General features: G+C 40.4%; 1 long non-coding RNA gene and 2 pseudogenes across 3 annotated transcripts in view; 2 read left to right on the top strand and 1 right to left on the bottom strand.

The window, feature by feature from the left end:
* Positions 1-435: 435 nt before the first annotated feature.
* On the bottom strand, positions 436-12,209 carry LOC146479992 (uncharacterized; annotated as a pseudogene). The gene is made up of 9 exons (XR_014864791.1): positions 12,149-12,209; positions 11,601-11,738; positions 10,592-10,969; positions 10,494-10,561; positions 10,029-10,165; positions 6,657-6,758; positions 2,716-3,138; positions 1,777-1,963; positions 436-713 (listed from the first exon to the last, which is right to left on the bottom strand). The product of XR_014864791.1 is annotated as an uncharacterized LOC146479992 (transcript).
* LOC146479993 (uncharacterized) lies at positions 3,770-5,078 on the top strand. The gene is made up of 3 exons (XR_014864794.1): positions 3,770-3,785; positions 4,223-4,269; positions 4,645-5,078. It is a non-coding gene; the product is annotated as an uncharacterized LOC146479993 (long non-coding RNA).
* A 290-nt stretch (positions 12,210-12,499) lies between the features above and the next one.
* LOC146479991 (uncharacterized) overlaps positions 12,500-19,747 on the top strand; it is a 9,759-nt pseudogene continuing 2,511 nt past the window's right edge. The window contains exons 1-5 of the transcript XR_014864790.1: positions 12,500-12,724; positions 12,859-13,374; positions 14,033-14,297; positions 14,958-15,070; positions 15,539-16,489. The product of XR_014864790.1 is annotated as an uncharacterized LOC146479991 (transcript). The remainder of the gene's footprint in view (positions 12,725-12,858; positions 13,375-14,032; positions 14,298-14,957; positions 15,071-15,538; positions 16,490-19,747) is intronic.

The raw sequence follows: 19,747 nt of genomic DNA, 5'->3' as shown, positions 1-19,747 counted from the left end.
GATTTTATAATATTAGATATAACTAGTAATCAAGACGTTCATCAGTATTACACCAGTATAATTTAATATTTATTTAAAATTTTGTGGCAAATCAGTGAAGACAAAAACTTTCTTTGCTCTTTAAACAGTAAAGTTAAAAAACTGACATCATTGTAATGTAACACAAATCTGTCTTATTAAACAAAAAATATAACTTTCAATGTCTTCTGAAATACTATATTTTTATATCATATTTTGATCAAGAAATTAAGTTAAATTGAAAATAAGTTCACTGGGTAAAGCATTTGATAAGAATTAATAGGAAAGATTTGTAACTTTTCAATATCAGGCAAATTTCTTCTCACTAGAATAAACTGATCTTAGCAATTGAAAACGTAATTTTGAAATCATTTTCTTCAGTTTCAACGTTTTCTCAATAGGAAAGACTTGGGGACTATTTACAAGATTGGAGAAGGTTTCCATAACGAGGAATAACCCTAGCTGCCTTGTAAATGCTCTTCAGGTAGGGGAAAACTCACCTGAGTGTTTAAAAGGCAGTTAGGGTTACCTTTAAGCCTTCTGCCAAGGTAAACCTATCCCTTGGGTATCTATTGTTTAATCAACTTTCACTGTCTTTTTTTTAAAATTAGCCTCAATGCAAGTTATCTTGTTCCTGAGGGCAATCTTTATTGGGCTTTCTGACGTCCACTCTGCAAATTTCTTTCTTGTAAAACCTGTGAAAAATAAAGAGTAGGATATATATTTACTCCAGAGACTTGGCATTTAGACTTGATGAAGAGCAGCCAACAGCTGTAAGATACATGACAAATGTTAAAATTTACCACTTGATCTGCTAAATGTTTGATAAGTTTGACGTAATATATTACATTCCCAGCTTTTGAAGCTGTCCCTTCCATGACTTTCTGAGTGTACTTGTAAAATTAATGTTACAACACTGTGCACACTCAAGTGTATATAATTATATTTTTGCAATTTTGATAGGCGAAAATAAAGCTTTGTCAAAATTTTTACTTTCTACAAAGAATCTGAAATAAATCTTTTCTAGCAGTGCTTTCACTAAGATTTTGAGGCCAGTGCTACATTGCATAGTACCTGTCAGAAAACAACATTTAAAGCTCCCTTACAAATGGAGCCAGAATGAATTTTAGCTGGTGATTCGGGGTAGGTCATCTTGTCAGGTGGGATCTCCATGAAGCTCTTTGGAACGTCTCACAGGATTGGCTCAGAAAATGATATACAAACAATATAGCAACAATGAACCCTAGCCCTAAAACCACAGAGCTTCACACTTACAAGAACCAATGGAATAAGAGGTTCCAAAGAGCTTCATGACAACAGTGACAGGTCTTGCCTAAAGCACTGTTTGTAAGCATTGAACAAAAATATAAAGGAACCAAATGATGGTAAGTTTGATGAATGTCAAACAAAAGATATTTTAAGGAGAGTCAATCTAACTATAATGGAGATGATAGTTAGATTGACACTGCCTCAGTTTCTCTGTTGTCTGTTCAATATATATTCGTGTAAAACATTGGCCAATTAACTGTATTGATCAAAAGACGATAAAACAGGTAGCTTCCTAGTGGATAATGATCTGGTTAATCACATTGATCACGTTCTTTTTTTTAACTAAATTTGTTGCCATGTCATGAAACTTTGCTTTTGCAAATTTTAGGAGATTTTTTTTTTATTTTTTCATGCATTCACAAAAATTGTTTAATTAAGTGCACATGCACACAATTAATTAAAAATGCATTAATCTCTACTTATACATACTCAGTATACTCTCCAAAATGTCTGTATCAACAGATGCTTTTCCATTTTTGCCACCAAGGCTTTTACCAATGAGCTCCTGCTCGCTATAAAAGCAGCTCAACAGAAAGCAGGCTGTTGCTGTTGCAGTTTTCTTTGAATGTGCCTTGGTAAGGTGACTTTCAAACAGGTCTGGTGACAGTTCAATCATCTGCAAGTATAAAAGACGTTCGTTTATCTTCAATTTGGCCCATCGATTTTCATATGTACATTTTTGGGATATTCAAACTTCAGGACTGAGTTAAACTTCCCAGAAGGTGTACTAAATAATGAAATCCTACGATTATTTTTTGTCCAAAATTAACAAAGAACATGAGAGTATGGAGAGAGAAGGTTGCCGTATTCATTGTGCATTTAACCCAATAACTACAATGAACACAAAATAATGTTCATGTCAAATATGGCTCCGTCAATTCCAAGCCCGCTCATGCGCCCCCACCCCCTACCCATGGGCATTTTTTCACTTCACCTTCCACACAGTAGGGAATTTGCCAATGATGGTCAGCCCAGTGGTGGGGTATTGTCAAAAGCAATGCGGTCTTTTGGATTTTAAAAGTAGCATATGCTTCCACCCCAGCATGCATGTTCAAATACTTGCACTCTTTCCACATGCAATTAAGATGACGTAAAGAGGAATGTGCACAGTACATGAAGGAGCTGTGGGGCATGTGAACGCATAAGCTGGCCACACCATGAAGCATTTACAACATTTTTTAAATCAAAAGGAGGAGGGGGGGTGATGCAAGGCTTGGAATTGACAGAGCTATTACTAAGGAGAACTAACTGACCAATCAGTCAAAAGGTTATTTAAATTGCTCAAAATGGGAATAAGAATCTTTGAGAAATGGGTTTGCAAAGAAAATTCTATTTTCTTGTATTGTAATTTGCATGCACTACTCTTACCTGATATCTTTTAGCAGTTTCCTGTGAAATTTTTCCAGCTCTCGGTACTTCACCTGGCAGCCCTACCAGACCTCTGGAATTATTTAGCTGCTCAGTCAGCAGGGCATTTGCCTCTTTGAGCTCTTTATTTTGAGCAAGCAAGTGGCAACATTGAGTGCATTCTGCAACTTGCTGTCTTCTGGGACACTTCTTTGCAGTTGAAGTGCCTGGCAGTACACTTGTTCTAGGGGCTGTGTATAAAAGTGGGACGGGGACAAGGGGACGGGGACATTGGGACGCGTGTGTGGGGACTTGGGACCTGGGGACGCGTGGGGAGGGACGTGGGGACATCAAGCATGGGACGCGGGGACGTATGGGACGGGGACGGGGACGCGGGGACGTCAAATATAGGGACCCGGGGGACGTGGGGACATTAATGTTTATTGTTTAAGTCGAAGGTAAATGCGATATCTCTTTCTTCACAACCCACCCTACCCTCCTTATGGTCCCAATATTCCAGCAAGGAGACTTGGACAGCGGTCTCACTTTATTCAACGCTGGGGGTTCTTCGTCACGTTTATCGTCATGGAGGATTTCCAAGGTAAGGCTATCTTGCGTTTGTCTCGATTATCACTAAAATCCTAACACATCCTTGTTTGAATCTTGTAAATTTCGAGCTTGAAGGATACTATAGGCAATACTTAGTTTAACGATTTGCATTTTTGGTCGCCAGATTGTTCAGATTTGAACTACTTATCGGACGAAGATACAGAAGATGCTAGAGTTTGCAAGCGGAGTAGAAGGTGTGCTTCGTCACGATTATTTTCAGTTGTTTTGCATGTATAAAAAAGCCTTAATGTTACTACAGTATTTTACATGTATAGAAAGAATGCATTGTCACTTTGCGTGGCTGTTCACGGCCAACTTGGCTTCTTTGCTAATGTGTCTAGATTAAAGTATCATGATATTTTCATTGAAATAGGGTCATGAGGTTGCACAGCAATTCTGATTTCAAGTTTTCGTTAACACTGCTATTTTCATTTTTTCTCTATAGTGTTTTCAAACAAAGTCAAGATGAAGTCTTTGATACGGTACGTTATTTTACTATATTAAAGGTTTTTTGTCCTGTCAGTAGTAGTTTCGTTATTAAGTGCAAAAACAAGCTACATTATAGTCACGACAACCCTTTTTTATTTTCTTCGTATCAATAATAACTAGTACGCCAGGGCAATCTTTTGTAATAGAGAAGATTTATTGTCCTACTTAAAACCCCAACTGAATTTTGAATACATTTTAAATAAAGGAGATGTTTTGCTTGTTTGACCAGCTCAGGCTTTACCATGGGAACGAGAGGTTGCTAAAATCTCAGCTATAAATTCATCATGTGATCTGCCTAGTAATGGATTAACAACGGGTCCTTCCACAACCATTGAAGATTAACGCAAATTAAAAATCTTACACATCAGTCCAGGTTAAATTTGGGTGATGTTGATTTTTGTATTAATTTTTAACCTTTGATTTTATTTAGGCGGATAGCAGCCCTGTCAATTCCCCAAATGCTAAGAAAATTAAGAGGTAGGTTTTAAAAGTAATTAAGCAGCTAGTAATTCTTTGATATGCAAATTTGGGGGATGCTAATAGACCCCTCCACGGTTTTTTCAACATTTGACATGGACCAGTTAGTGAAATTCCTTTGACACCACTGGACAGAGCGCCTTCAAATTGGTAACATTGGCAAAGTTGCAAAAATTTATAGACGTTTGTAAAATTGTCCCCACCATACAAACGTCTGAAAAGTTTCGCGACTTCGAGGAGCTATATCTTCGTTACTTTTCGACAAATCACAAATCACTTTTCTTTCAAGGCGCCCTTTCCAGTGGTGAACGTTTTTGGATGATGCAAGAGTTGGTTAATTTCCTTTTATTATTATTATTATTTTTATATATACAGCAAAACGGTTGTGCGGGAGGAAATCGCGTTTGTAAGGCGAGCAATCGAGATAATCGACACGAGTGAGGAAGAGGAGGACTCTGAGGATAGTCAGCAGGTACATTGAGTGACACATAATGATAACTTATACGGTATCTAATAAGTACTGACATTTTAGGGTGATTCTCCAGCTAATATACAAACCGTTCGTTCTCCAGTCAGTTCATTCGCGAGATAATCATGAACCACAGTCCAAACATTTTTATGATGACAGTCAGTGGTCTCAATTTTAAAGTGACAATTTTCTAAATAAGCTACAACCGTAGAAAAACGCCGTTTTACAGTACTTTTTCTTCCCTCAAAAGCGACGTTATACATGAAAATGACTGTTTAAGGAAGTAATTTTCAAGATCAAGCTACTCTACATAGTTTATATTACCCAAATGAGCCACTGAGGTTCCGTGATTGTTCTTAGCGCACGCAGTTTAAGTCATTTTTATCGTTCGTTGTTCCATCAAAGTTGTAGCGAGACCAACCACTGTAACAGTTTTCCGACTTTTAGAATCGTCAGTTGGTGATTAACGAAATCATCCCAAAATAGCAATGGGTTAATTAAACATGAAGGTGCTGTTTTATAGAATGTCTTATGAAACAATGTTTTTTTTTTTTTCAAGAAGTATTACGAAGACGACAGCCGCCTTCCTTATTACGAGAAAGGCAGACAATCACCATATTCCAGTAAAGAGAGTGTAGACATTCTGCTGAGAGTGAAAGAACCATGTTGCACTGAAGTCCCCCTTCAGGTGATGGAAAATGCTTCGTTTGTAATAGATTTAGATGCTCTCCCCCACCCCGAAGATGTGCGGGCGGACGATCTTGGCAAGTGGGTCCATATTGGCTCCCCGAAAAGCTATATTGCTGTTGAGAGAAACAAAAGTGGCCATATCCTGGATGTTCAAGTGACAAGGCAGAAAAGAACAGACGCTGATTACATCATGGTGGTTAAGCAGTATCTTCACCACGACAAGGAGGCACAATATCGGAAGCGGATGTCTTTCGTGTACAATAGCAAGTCGAGAAGGCACCGACTGGCATTGCTTCAGTATTACTTTGAAGGTGAAGAAACCCTTTTGAACCTTAAGGAACATGGAAATTCAAAAAACAACACCGAGCCTTACGTTCGAACGAAACCAAGCACATTCGAACAGCTGAAAGAAATATCCAGAAGCTGCCAACCCCGAGAGGTCTTTTTCGCAGCTGTACGTCAGAAGGGGGGATTGGAGTTTTGCCGCTCTAAAAGTGATCTGCCGCGAAATTCCAGGCAGGTGCAGAACGTATTATCGTCTACTTCGGCATCCTTTATGCCGTCAGCTAGTTCCAGTAGAGATATCTTGCTTGAAGCTATGGAAAAGTGCAAAACTAAAGATGGTTATGTCAGAGAGGTAGTTGGTGCACCAGAGCCTATGGCCTTCCTTGCCACTGACAGGCAGCTAAAAGATATCGAGCTGTACTGTTGTCAGGAAGACGATTTTTCAATTCTTGGTATTGATCCAACATTCAATCTTGGCAATTTTAGTGTGACTCCAACGACCTACAGGTGCCGCAAAATTGTTAACGTAACCACAGGTAAATCACCTGTTTTCCTTGGTCCCATGCTTGTTCATCAGAGCAAAACGGAACAAACGTACCGATATTTAGCCTCATCAGTTAAGCGATTCAATCCAAACACCGTGTCTCTTCAAGCCTTCGGCACTGATGGCGAACGTGCTTTGTCAAATGCATTCAATGAAGAGTTCCCTGTGGCTGACCATCATCGTTGTTTTATCCACCTGCGTAAAAACATTGAAATGAAACTCTCCAGTATAGGCATCAATGGGCGTTACCAAAATGAATTTCTCGACGACATATTTGGTCATAATGCAGCAGCTATCTCGTATCACGGAATTGTGGATTCCGATGATTCGGATGACTTTTATGCAAAACTGTGCTCGCTGGAGGATGTTTGGAATGCTCGAGAATGGGAAATCACATACCAAACTCCCAGATTCTACGACTGGTTTGTCAAAAATGTTGCTGACACGATCGACGCATCGATGCTGAAACCCATGCGACAAAAGGCGGGACTTGGGGATTCCCTATACACAATAAACGACAATGAAGCAGAAAACCACCTGTTAAAGCTCAAGACGGACCACAAACGTGTGAACCTCGTAACGCTTATTGAAAAGAGCCATGAACTTGTGAAGGAACAAGATTCGTTGCTGGAAGGAGCAATAATTGACCAGGGGGAATGCAGACTCTCAGATGAATATAAGCACCTGAAGATATCCCCAGAAAAGTGGAGAAAGATGAATCCTACGGACAGAAGAGCGTACACCAGAAGAGCCAAAGAAAGTGGTCCTATGTCACAAACGCTTTCCACACTCTCCATATCACATACACAGTCCGGCATCTCTGGTATCCCAGAAAGCATTTTATCCCATCAATTCTCTAAGGCCCAGAGGCTCTTGCGAATGAGTAAAGTTAGACATGGCTTTGGGGAAGACGATACTCTATTGGTAGCATCGGATACATCAGCGAAACCGCATGTTATAAGGCAATGCAAAAATGGTAAATTCTGTTGCGATGATGACTGTCCCGCATACAACCATTCCAGTCTTTGTGCTCACACACTGGCGGCAGCAGAATTCAAGGGCAAACTCGTAGATTTCGTAACATGGCACAAGAAAACTGGTGTACAGACAAGTGTGACAAAAATGTCTACTTATGGGCTGGATGTTGGCAGTGCTGGTAAAAAGCCACATCAACGAAGAAGAGCGAAGAAGACCAAGGAGAAAGAGAACTTCGTCGTTGAACATGTAGACAGAGTGCAAACTCCATCTCAGAATCGCCAGCCCGTGAAAATGAAGATTGTTCGAAGAAATGGAGAACACGAAGTCTTGCAAGAAAGTCTAGCAGAGACAGACGAAGGGCATCGTGAGGACATCAATTCGTATTCTCTTGTGTTCCTGTCTGATCATCCCCGAGTGACAACTTGTACAGGATGTGGAATCAAATTCGCTCGAAAGGCCGATGGTCGACTCTTTCCTCCTCCGCATGACGTCGCCATTACACACAAAGAACACCGTCCCTGGAAAGATAGAAATACAGGGATCTTGAGAGTTGGAAAGGAACAGGCTGTCTATTTTCATGTAAATATTTCTTGCGTTCAGAAAGGAAACAGCATCAGTAGCGCTACCTTTGACGGAGCACAATTAGACATTCATCCCATTGTCAAGCAACGCCTGAACAAGGAGCATAAAGATTTCCTCTTTCAGCAGTTGAACATTTCACTATAAATGAACAACACTGTAAAACGTTCCATGCCGGAAACACTACTTACGAGTAAAAGCGTTGAACGTCAGCAAACAGAGCATGTAGTTAAGATTTAAAACTATTATTACTAAGTACTGGTTTGTGTTTTCATTTTGAGGCGATACCTGCCCTTTTTAACAAGTTTCAGAGTAATTGTTTGCATTAGGTGCGATGCATACCATGCGGTTGCTTCTCAATCAATAGGGGATTTTTGGCCTCCATCAACTGTAAGTTATAAAGTGAAATTTTGTTGACTATGCAGTGAGCACTAGCGTTGTAACGTCGTTCATATTCTATTTACATTTCTACGACAATGGTTGCACTCATTCCAAGTTATTGAAAATGAGACAAAGATTATAATAATTTGCTTACAATTTGTTATGAAATTAGGGATACGCGAGGCAAAACTAGTCGGAGGATACCTTTCATGGCTTGTTACCAAGTCATTCCTCGTTACAGTTTTATTGCAACTAGTGTCCTAAGTTCCTTTTGCTATTACAGCGGTAGTTCAGTGTTACAACTCTTCAGATTACACAATTGCAAAAGTAAGTGAAAAGATGTTTGTAAAAGAGTTACTTGGCAGTTTAGTTTGCGGCCAGATAAACGTACAAAGCAACCAAATATTAGAAGGTCAATAAGCCGAATTACGTGTTTACAAATTAAAGCATGCTGTTCACGTTCATGTTATTTGACTGAACTGTCTCGTTGCAAAGTGACTTAGCTAACCAGAAAAACAGTTTTGCAATTTGTTAGATTGATTTCCTCTGGGTGTAGACAGTTTTGTCAATATGTAAACATTCTTTATTATGTAAGTGAAGTTTTCATAAATTAAAATAATGAGTTTATTTTGCCTTCCGTTCACAACGTGGTACTCGCTGACTCTTTTTTTTTCATTCTGGCCTCCTCAGACAAACCTTGAATACTTTTAGAGAAAACCCGCTTTGATTAATAGTGACATGAAAATGCTTTTTTCCATGGCTTATCGGATATTTTCAATGACTGACACGGCTTCTGCCACAGGTCGTCCACCCTCTGTGTTACACTTTCATTCACCCAAGGGCAAGTCGGTTATGTACGAATCTCCTATAATGCTTTACGGCCCTTAAAATAAGAAGTGGCAGTGAGTTGTAAAGCGAGAAGTGATCGCGCTCGCCAAACAGTGAACTGGATGTTGTTATTTCCCATCTGCGAAAGAATTAAACGCCGCTTTTAATCGAGCAAACCAATGCACAACGTGGTGAAATATCGAGATATCTTTTCCAAAATCTGCGTACGTTATAACGCTCAGTTTAGCCGAAGACATCTCTGAACCTAAAACTTCTGTATATTATAGTCAGGGATGTGCAAGGGTTGCGTGATGATCAAAGCAAAAGCAGTAGAAACTTACCGTGGAAATCCTCGATCCTCCATGCCTGTTTACGAAACGAAGACTCGGCCAAGACCCCCTGCATTGAAGAAAGTGAAACCGCTGTCCTGGTCTTCTTGCTGATAGAAAATTGGAGCCTTAAGCAGGGTAGGGTGGGTAGCGGTCGCCAAAATTTATTTTCGATTCCAAATAAATAAAAAAGGAAACTAGATTACTTGTGGCATAAGCGAACTTCCGACCCCGGAGTGCTAGCTCCGAAATCTATTGCATGTGCCTCTAAACCACGGGGGATTCAACTATTGAAACAATATTCTATTTTGTTTGACATATTTTTAGTGGCAAATCTAACAGTAAATGCTTGCTAACAGTGCTTAACCCTAATCAAGATAGTCAGTGCGCCTACTCCTATATGAAGAAATATTTTGTGTAAACATCATAAGGTGTCCGATGTGGTTAAATAACACAGTTTCACGAAGAAAGAGATATCGCGTTTACCTCCGACTTTACCTCCCGCGTCCCCTACATTTGACGTCCCCGCGTCCCCGTCCCACACGTCCCCGCGTCCCATACGTCCTGCGTCCCATACCAGATGTCCCCACGTCCCTCCCCTCGCGTCGCCAAGTCCCAAGTCCCCACACACGCGTCCCAATGTCCCCGTCCCCTTGTCCCCGTCCCACTTTTATACACAGCCTGTTCTAGGACGCTTTATCCCAATAACTGGTCTCTCCACAGTTTCAGTGGTTTGCAAAGCTTGAATTAAGTTGCTGGCTTCAAGTACGTCAATATCATCAGTGGAATAATCAAATCCACTGTCGTCAAGCACTGAAAAAAAGGTCTATGCCACAATCAAGGACTTTTATTATCTCAAACCTTAATTAGACAATAATTCCTGTCTTCAAAATTCTTATGCATGTCATTACTACAAAATAATATAACACTGCCCTATGTCATGCCATCATGTGATCACAGGAAAAAAGCCTCATTTATTAAAAAGAATTAATAAAATATATAGATAACAATTTTAAATCAAAACTATAAAATGTAATTTTTGGCACAAACCTCACCAAACCTTTATGAATACATGTATATGCATCATTACATTTTTGTCTTATAATGCTTTTCAACAGCATTAAAAGTAGTAGCTACTTACCAGAAATGTTCTCATAATCATCATCATAATTTTCTTCATCTCCAGAAGAAAGCATCTCCTCCTCAGGCAAACTCTTTTTTGCCTTTCGTCTTTTTCACTCTTTTTGTGTTTCCATTTCTTGCTCCCTTCTGTCAAGATCCTGCTTCTTTCTTAAAAGCTCTTTCTCTTTTTCGTCCACTTCTCTGTCACGTTCACTCACAACAATTACAGACCGGTTCAGTTCCGAAAGCTGGCCAAGGATGTTCATGTTCTAAGGCCTTCTTTTTTTGCAGCTTTTCTTTCTTTTTTTCCTCCTTTTCTTTTTCAGCCTCCATTTTCTCTTGTGGGCATTTTGCCTTAGGGGGAAACACCAGCTGGACTCTTCTTGGTTTTCTTTTTTCCTGCAGTGGATTTGTTTTCTTTTTTACCCGAGCCACTTCTTCTCTTCCCCATGGCATCCATTGCAGTTTTTGTTTTAGTCAACTGCTCTTTATCATCTGTTAAGAATAAAAAGCAGGAGGAAGGATAACCCTGTCCCTCAGATAAATCAATACAGTAGAACCTCTATTTATTTCAGTGTCTCTAAACCGCAGTATTCGATACCTCTATTAAACGGTTAACCTCTATTAAGCGGCCAGTTCTCAAAGTCCTGAGGGTGGCTGCCTAATAGAGGTCCAACTGTTTATTCAAATAAATCAATATTTAGAGCAGTAAATCAATATCCAGTAGACAGAGCAGATTTTTTATGTTTTTAAATGCTATATTCACTTGATAACAATTTATCCAATAGCCAGAATTATAAGCCTTTGAACTACTGAGCCTGGATCAATAATAATAATAATAATAATATTAATAATAATTCCATTTGATGTATTCTTTCACTTGGTCGAACTAAGTCACAAGAAATCAAAGCTAATTATTGAGGTCTTGACTTCAGAAAGACTACTTACATGTACAATGTATGATTCTTTTTTAAATATATCTAAATGCCAAATTCTTTTAGTTAATTTAGCTTCAATTTAGTTGCCTTTGTGTAGTCGTATGTCTCACCAGTCATCTGTAAATGCATGCAGTAATTAAAATTAAGCTTATGTTTTCTTTGTGACTTTTTAGATCAGCTGCACTCACCACTTTCACTGAGCACCACACACGGGTAATATTTCTTGTCCTGATACATGGCTGTAGTATTATTGTCATCCCTTTTAAGTCCCGTTTCGTCCACAATGAACTTGATGTTGTCTTCGATAAATTGAACCAGAAAGTATCCTGAAAGAGGGAACAATTTTGTAACTCGCCTCCAAAATACACAAAATAACAGTTAACATAAAAATATGGCTCGCATCCTGGCAGCTAGCCCCCTTGACTTCTTCATGAAAGAGTTCATTGGGTTTTCCTATATATAAGTCTCACAAGAACTACAGGTCGAGTTCATATATTAAAAAATGCATTTAAACAAAAGGCTTAAATATACCAACAGAAAAGCCAATATTCAGAAGAAGAAGAAGAAGAAGATAATTTTATTTCACTAAGGCGACTCTTACTGTTTCAATTAATCAGGCGGACTGAAAACTTGTCTACGATATATTCCGAGTACGATCTAGCCATGTTCGCGTGCAACCATGCATTGTGCAATATATTTCAGGCAACCTTTGGCATTTTAACTTATAACAACTTACTTTTCTCTGCATATCTGCATGAGGGGGTTGTCTTCCTTTTGTCTTTCTTTGCGGTGCTCATTGTTTCCTATTGAAATGAATTCAGGGGAGAAAAGGCAATGTAGCGGATCAAAGGACTTCAACAAAGGACTCCTTTGACTTCAACAGAGTTCGTTTCGTTTTGACCGCCAAAAGTGGCCGCCAAAACTAAGCTCCAAATAAGGAGAAAAAAATATCCCATATACACCGGACCACCACATCACATTAGCATTTAATTGTCAGCGGTAAAGCAACAAGTAATGTGCGCACTCGCGCACTCGGTCACTTGATTCTTGTTGTCAGCGGTCGTCAGCGTGCAAAATAGGATGAAAAATGGCAGATAACACTTCAGGGAAAGATCAGGGAAAACGAGGTAAACGTGGACCCTACAACCAGTATCTCTCTCAGATTCCTCGAAACACCTTGAGAAGATGGCCCAAGATATTGCAGGAGTCTGAAGTCTTGACATCCAACGATGAAGAGACCATGCCATCCACCGGCGGGAGCTTTTCAATTTATACAAGTGAACCATCGCGGAGTTCTTTGAGCCAGACAGACGTGCCTTCCCAAACGGATTGGAGTGAGACTTCTTTCAATAACTGCGAGGAAAACTATTTCCAGCACGGCGAATTGTCTAATGACAGCGACTCAAGCAACCCTTTTGATGTTCCCGCAGGTCCTAAACTTTCAAGATCAGAACAAGACAGAATACATGCAGAGGAAGAAGAAGGTGTCGAAGATTACCTTTTAGCTTTCGCTTCTGCGGAACAAACGAGGACGAAAACACTTATAGAAAAGATGAGGCTTCAGAAGATCTTCCTTTGTATAACGGAGCACCCATCACTGTAGCTGTTAGCATGTTGTTAATCGTTACATACGCCGTTCGACACTGTCTAACTGGACTCGCTATTGTTGATTTGCTGACGCTTGTGAGTCTACACTGTGCAACAGCTTCATTGAAGATACGCATTGAATTCCAAATCAATGCGCATCTTCAATGAAGCTGTTAAAGAAATTTTTCATGAAATTGAAAAATCCTATCCAGTTTCACTACTACTGCACTTTTTGCATGGAGTATCAACGATTGGCTATAGCAGATAACAAACTTTGTAAAAACAAGAGCTGCTTGAAGGACCTAACCAAGAAAGACATGTCCTCATACTTCATCATCATTCCACTTATTTGCCAGCTCAGGGACCTTATTCAAAGTAAGTGACCTAATGATTACACAGGTTGTTTTGAAAGGGACACTATCATGGGGATTTTTCTGCATTTACGTAGTCAATGGAAAATAACCTACCGTAGGTTAAAATCAAATTTACCTTGTTGAAAAAAATTGTCTTGTTAGAAATTAAAAATTAAGTGAAATAAAAAAAAATTAACTGCAACATTTGCTTTGTATATTTATACAAAAAAAGCTGGCTATGGTGTATTGTGTTGTTCCAGAATATATCCAGACTCCCCCAGCAGAAGAAATTGGAAATTCCTTGGGGGGGGGGGGGGGGGGGTCCTCAAAGACCAAAAAATTTTAAAGAAATGTATGGAGTTTAATTGGAATTTCCAGAGGGGTGGAGGTTCTTATAAAATATCCCTTCTGTGGGGGAGGTATGGATAAATGGAACTACGTATTAAAATGTCAGTGTTTTGATTGGTTTAGACGCAATGGCAAACGTGGTAGGTGCATGTGTCTTTATCCCAATGTTTGTAGCCACTTTTGAGGTGTTTCTTTGGGTGTTTTTAATCAAACCATTATTACACTCACATGCATTAGAAACTCTGTGCTATGTACCTGGATGTCTATCTTCTCAGTATCCAATGCGCACACATGGAATAATTGTTAATTGGATTTTTTTTTTACTTTTTCAGAGACTGGAATTCTTGATCTTCTTAAATATCCAGTTAGTAGAAGCAAGATCAATCCAGATGCCATTGAAGATATTCAGGATGGGTTATTGTACAAAAAGCATTTTGGAAGTGATGGCTTTTTTAAAGGTGTCTCAGATGAAAAAAGGAAAGCTGAAATCCATATAAGTTTTCAACTTTTTACTGATGGTGTAGCCCTGTTTAGGTCTTCAAAATACAGTATTTGGCCTGTATATTTGGTTGTAAATGAGCTTCCACCAAACTGCAGGTATGCAATGCATTCTCCTAAAACCTGTATGTTAGGGACTCCATCATCATCATCACCTTCATCAGTGGCATCACCATCATTTAATGAACTTGGGAAAAAGCATAAACTACAAATCAGTCCTTAGAACAGCAGATATGAACATGCTGGATAGAGACGTATAGAACAGTCACTAATAATATTTTATAAATGCTACAAGGAGAACGGCCCAAGTTATCTGGCCAACCTATTTAAACCACGAATCACTCCTTTAACAACCTTAGAAATAGTGGACTTAACGTCATTCAAAATTAATACAATAGCAGATTTCGTCATAACTCTTATTCATTTGTCATCTCTCGGATCTGGAACAAACTGCCGCCTACTTTTAAAACGGCCCCAAACTCATCATATCATCATCATCATTTGTAAGGTTGATGAAAAGATATAAAAGTATGGTTTGTGAACATCTCTTTGATTTTGCACCCACAATCATAATATCAAATGGTCAATCTGCTGACTAGGAGTTGTACACTGTATGTCCCTGCTGGGGGGGAGTTGGCTGAAATCCAAAATGTGAAAAAGTTGAAAAGAATGAGGAACTAAATTATTTATTTTATTTCACCTGGTGTTGCATCATTTGCCCTCTTCTTGACAGTTGCATTGTTTGTGTTATTTTACTAGATTTGCAAGATCCAACTGCATTTTCCTTGGACTGTGGTTTGGATACAGCAAGCCAGATTTCCTGACATTTTTGCACCCATTCAGCAAAGAATTCCAAGACATTTACTCCGAAGGTGTTTTTTTTTATGCATGGAAATTCCATTATGATATGCTTTTTTATTGCCATTTTCTGGGTATCTGTAATATTATTTTAATCTCCTTAATGTTACCATGAGATTGTTTTTTGTGTTTTGTACTGAAGTGAATCTGTTAGTGTCTATATCCATTTTTACATTTTTGTGCACAATACAACTTTCCCATATACCTTGCAAAATTTTAATCTATTACAAGCACTATAAGTAGTGTGTTGGTTGAATGTGTCCAAATGAATTTAAATAAAATCAAAAGTTGATTCCTAATCTACAGAAGTTGTTTAAGTGGTATAACCTGATTTCTTTTCAATTCTTTTTAACTGCGCAGGGGGCCAAAAGCCACCCGGGCAGTTCATGTTTTTTTTTTTGTTTTGAGTAAGACTGAGCAAGCATCGTGACTTCATGTTTAGTTTTAAGCTCAATGAGCTTCTTATTATTGTTATTTCTTAGGAATGATAATTCCAAAAGGTAATGACGGAAATGACATCAAAGTGAGGGGAATTTTGTTGAGTGCCACAGCTGATGCTCCTGCAAAGTGTTTGTTGCAAAACTTTGTACAGTATAATGGTTTTGGTGGGTGCCCCTATTGCTTGGAGCGAGGACAAACTGTGAAGACAAGTGTTCAAGGCCACACACATACATACCCCTTCAACAGAGACAACCCAGTACTGGGCTATGGAACAGATCGTACCCATGAAAACACGCTGCAGCATGCTTATGATGCCCACAAGTCAAAACTAGAGAGAAAGTATTCCCCAGTTTGTGGTGTAAAAGGATAGTCGTGGTTTATGTTTGTCCCTGGGTTTGACATAATAAAAGGTATTGGAATTGACTACATGCACTGTGTTCTTTTGGGTGTGACAAAGATGCTCATGACTTTGTGGTTTGACAAAGCACATGCAACAGAGGACTGGAATGTTAGCAAAAGACTAGATGAAGTTGATAGGCGCTTACTGAATATTACACCTCCCAACTGTATTTCTAGAGCACCAAGAAGCATTGCGAAGGATTTTGGTCATTGGAAAGCATCAGAATTTCGCTCATTTTTATTTTTTTATGGTATCCCATGTTTATGGAATATTTTTCCTAATGAATACTTCCAGCATTTTATCCTGCTGGTTGAAGCAATCTGGCTATTAGACCAGATTTCAGTCTCAACTGAGTCTTTAAGTAAAGCGGGCAAATTATTGCGACACTTTTGTTTACGAATTGAGGCATTGTATGGAGCCCGCTATGAGACATATAATGTTCACTGTCTTCTACATCTTCACGACTGTGTGAAGAACATTGGTCCTTTATGGTCCTGCTCTTGCTTTTGGTACGAGGACTACAATGGTTACTTACGAACATTATTTCATGGTACAAACAAAGTAGAACTGCAGGTTGCATTTTCTGTTTGTGTTCAATGTAACGACAGGCGGAAAGACACAGAGTCCGCAAAACACAACTTATTTATTCCGGTTGAACAGCGACAACAAAACTTCAAGATGGCTTCCTACAAGCTCGGTCACGTGACACGCAAGGCGGGAACTAGACTTGTACTTCATGTAACCATACTCGTTACATCTCCCTTCCTAAGTCTAATAGTTTAGTTTATGCATACAGAACGTTAATGATAATAAAAAAGCAATAACATAATGTTCAAATCTGCCTTAGAAAGTCTCCTATATTAAAACGCCCCTGCAAAAGTACATAATAAAGCCAAATTGAAAAAAGGGGCAACAAGGCAGAGTCAGTGTCTTATTTCAGCACTCATAATCTTTTAACCACACCGGGGGGCGGCGGTCCCGCACTGGACGACCTTCAGTATGAGGCCCAGAAACCACTGGTGATGATGGTATCATTGCCTGTGGCGGCTCAGCAGGACTTGACTCTACCAGTTCCATTGGATCGGTCATGTCGAGGTTTGTCTCCACTGACTCCGGTAACTCCTCGGGTGTTGCTCTGAGCCATTTGCGGTTCCGACGATAATGCTTTCCGTTCACTTCAACCAAGTAGGAACGGGTCCCCTCCTCTCCAATGACGCGCCCCAGTGACCATTCCTTCTCGCGTGGCAATCGCATTCTAATGGCATCACCGTCACGCAATTTTGGCAGTTCATGTGAGTGACGATCATAGTAGTATTTCTGCTTCTGCTTTCTAATCTTGATCTTTTCGGGGACATCAGTTATCACCTGTGGAGTTAACAATTGCTTGGCTACTGGGAGACGGGTGCGTGTTCGCCTACCATATAGTAGCTGAACAGGAGAAGCATTCATACCCTCAGTTGGTGTGTTGCGCCACTCAAGCAACGCCAGCAGAGGATCACGCTTATCAGCTCGGGCTTTGGTCAGCAATGACTTGCAAGTCTTAACTGCATTTTCCACACGACCATTACTTTGTGCGTGATAAGGGCTTGATGTGACGTGGTGAAAATCCCATTCCTTACTGAAGGTCTGGAAATCTTCACTGTTGAAGGGGGGCCCATTGTCACTGATGAGAGTCACAGGAATACCATGCCTGGAAAACCACGCCTTTAGAATGGTGATAACACGGTTGCTGGTGGTGCTACTCATATCTTGCACTTCAAAATAGCCAGAGTAGTAATCAACGGCTATCAAAAATGATTGCCCGTCCAGCACGAAAAGATCAACACCAACTTTCTGCCATGGCAAATTAGGCACATCATGAGGCTTTAAAGGCTCTTTACATTGTTCGGGCTGATAACGGTTACAGATTCCACACCTTGACAAGTGATCTTTGAGCTGGGCTGTGATTCCAGGCCAGTAAACAATGTCGCGGGCACGACGCAATGTTCCTTCTATTCCAATATGTGATTCATGCAGGCTCTTTACAACACCAGAACGCTCTTTAAATGGTATCACAAGGCGATGACCCTTGTATACCAATCCATCTTCTATGGTCAGCTCATCACGGCTGTTCCAATACAGCTCAATTACTTGCCTCCGACGCCGGTCATATTTGTGAGCTTCTGACAGGGTCTCTGGCCAACCCTCATGAATAACATCAGACAGGGTCTGTAATTCTTCATCCTGAGCAGTCTCCTTGCGCAGCTCTTCCAGGCGAGTGGGGGAGACACTTAGATCTTCACCATGTTTAATCTGCTCTAACTCAAAAGCGAACAGTCGTTCTCTGACAGAGCGGACGTCACTGTCCTGGGTCTGACTCACTGGTTCCTTTTCCAAGTAAGCGCGACTTAATGTGTCAGCCAAGAACATGGTCTCTCCTTTCTTGTATACCACTTGAATGTCATAGTTCTGTAAGCGGAGACGCATGCGTTGGAGGCGTTTTGGCGAACTGTGGATTGGCTTCTTGAATATGGTTTCCAACGGCTTGTGGTCTGACTGCACAATTACATTGCTCCTTCCAAAAATGTACTGATCAAATTTCTCACAAGCATAAACTATGGCGAGTAGCTCTTTTTCAATCTGCGCATAGTTTTGTTCCGTTTGAGTCATCACACGAGAGCTGTAAGCCACTGGGCGCTCCTCCTGTAGCAGAGCTGCACCAAGTCCACTTTGGGAAGCATCGCATTGAATGACCACAGGCTTATTCACGTCATAGTAGGCAAGTACAGGTGCAGATACAATCATTTCCTTGACATGGGCCACAGCATCAGTATGACTTTGCAGCCAACACCACTCAGCATCCTTTTCAGTGAGTTTTCTCAAGACTTCTGTTTCTTCGGATAGACGTGGGAGGAACTTTGCCAAGTAGTTCACCATGCCCAGGAACCTACGTAAGGACTGGACATCAGTCGGGTCTGGCATCCCCACAATTGCCTCAACCTTGTGTGGATCTGGTTTCAGTCCCTCACGGGTTAGAATGTGTCCGATGAAGGGAACTTCTTGCTGTCTCAGTCGGGCTTTCTTCTTGTTCAACTTCAGGTTTCTCTCACGGCAACGGTCTAGGAAGGCACGCACATTCCGGTCATGGTCTGTCTGCCACTCAGCAGGTGTGTTGCCAAATCCAACGATCACAAAATCATCTGCAATTACTTCTACTCCTTTAAGCCCCTCAATGTGCTCTCGCATTTTGCGCTGCCAAACTTCCGGTGCACTATTGATGCCGAATGGCATTCGCTTCCAACGGTAGCGCCCGAACGGGGTGTTAAACGTTGTTAAACTACTAGACTCGTCGTCAAGTTCCACTTGCCAGAAACCATTACTGGCATCAAAAACACTGAACAATTTTGCCCCATTCAGCCTAGTTGCAATCTCTTCAATTGTCGGCATCGGGAAGTGTTCACGCTTTATGGCAAGATTCAGATCCCTGGGATCCAAACAGATGCGTAACTTGGTTTCCCCCTCAGCTTCGGTGGATGGCTTGGTCACCACAAGCATACTGGATACCCAGTCAGTAGGATGGTCGACTTGTTCGATTATGTTAGCAGCTACCATTTCTTCGAGTTTCCGCTGAACTCGCTCAGTCATCGCAACAGGTAAACGCCGCGGAGGATGCACTACAGGTCTGATGGACTCGTCTGTTACAATGTGGTACTGTCCGTCCAACTTTCCAAGGCCTTCAAATACATCGTCATACTCTTCCAGCAGTGGCTCTGTGTCGGACTTCAGTACATTGACGCGTGGATCTCGGTCACTGTCTAGGATCTTTATCAAGTTCATTTCCAGCATTGTCTGCTTAGACAGTATGGGCTCA

The sequence above is a fragment of the Pavona decussata genome, unplaced genomic scaffold, assembly GCF_977016875.1.
Source record: "Pavona decussata unplaced genomic scaffold, jaPavDecu1.1 SCAFFOLD_56, whole genome shotgun sequence".
Taxonomy (NCBI): Eukaryota; Metazoa; Cnidaria; class Anthozoa; order Scleractinia; family Agariciidae; genus Pavona; species Pavona decussata.
This window is presented reverse-complemented; position numbering and strand designations above follow the sequence as displayed.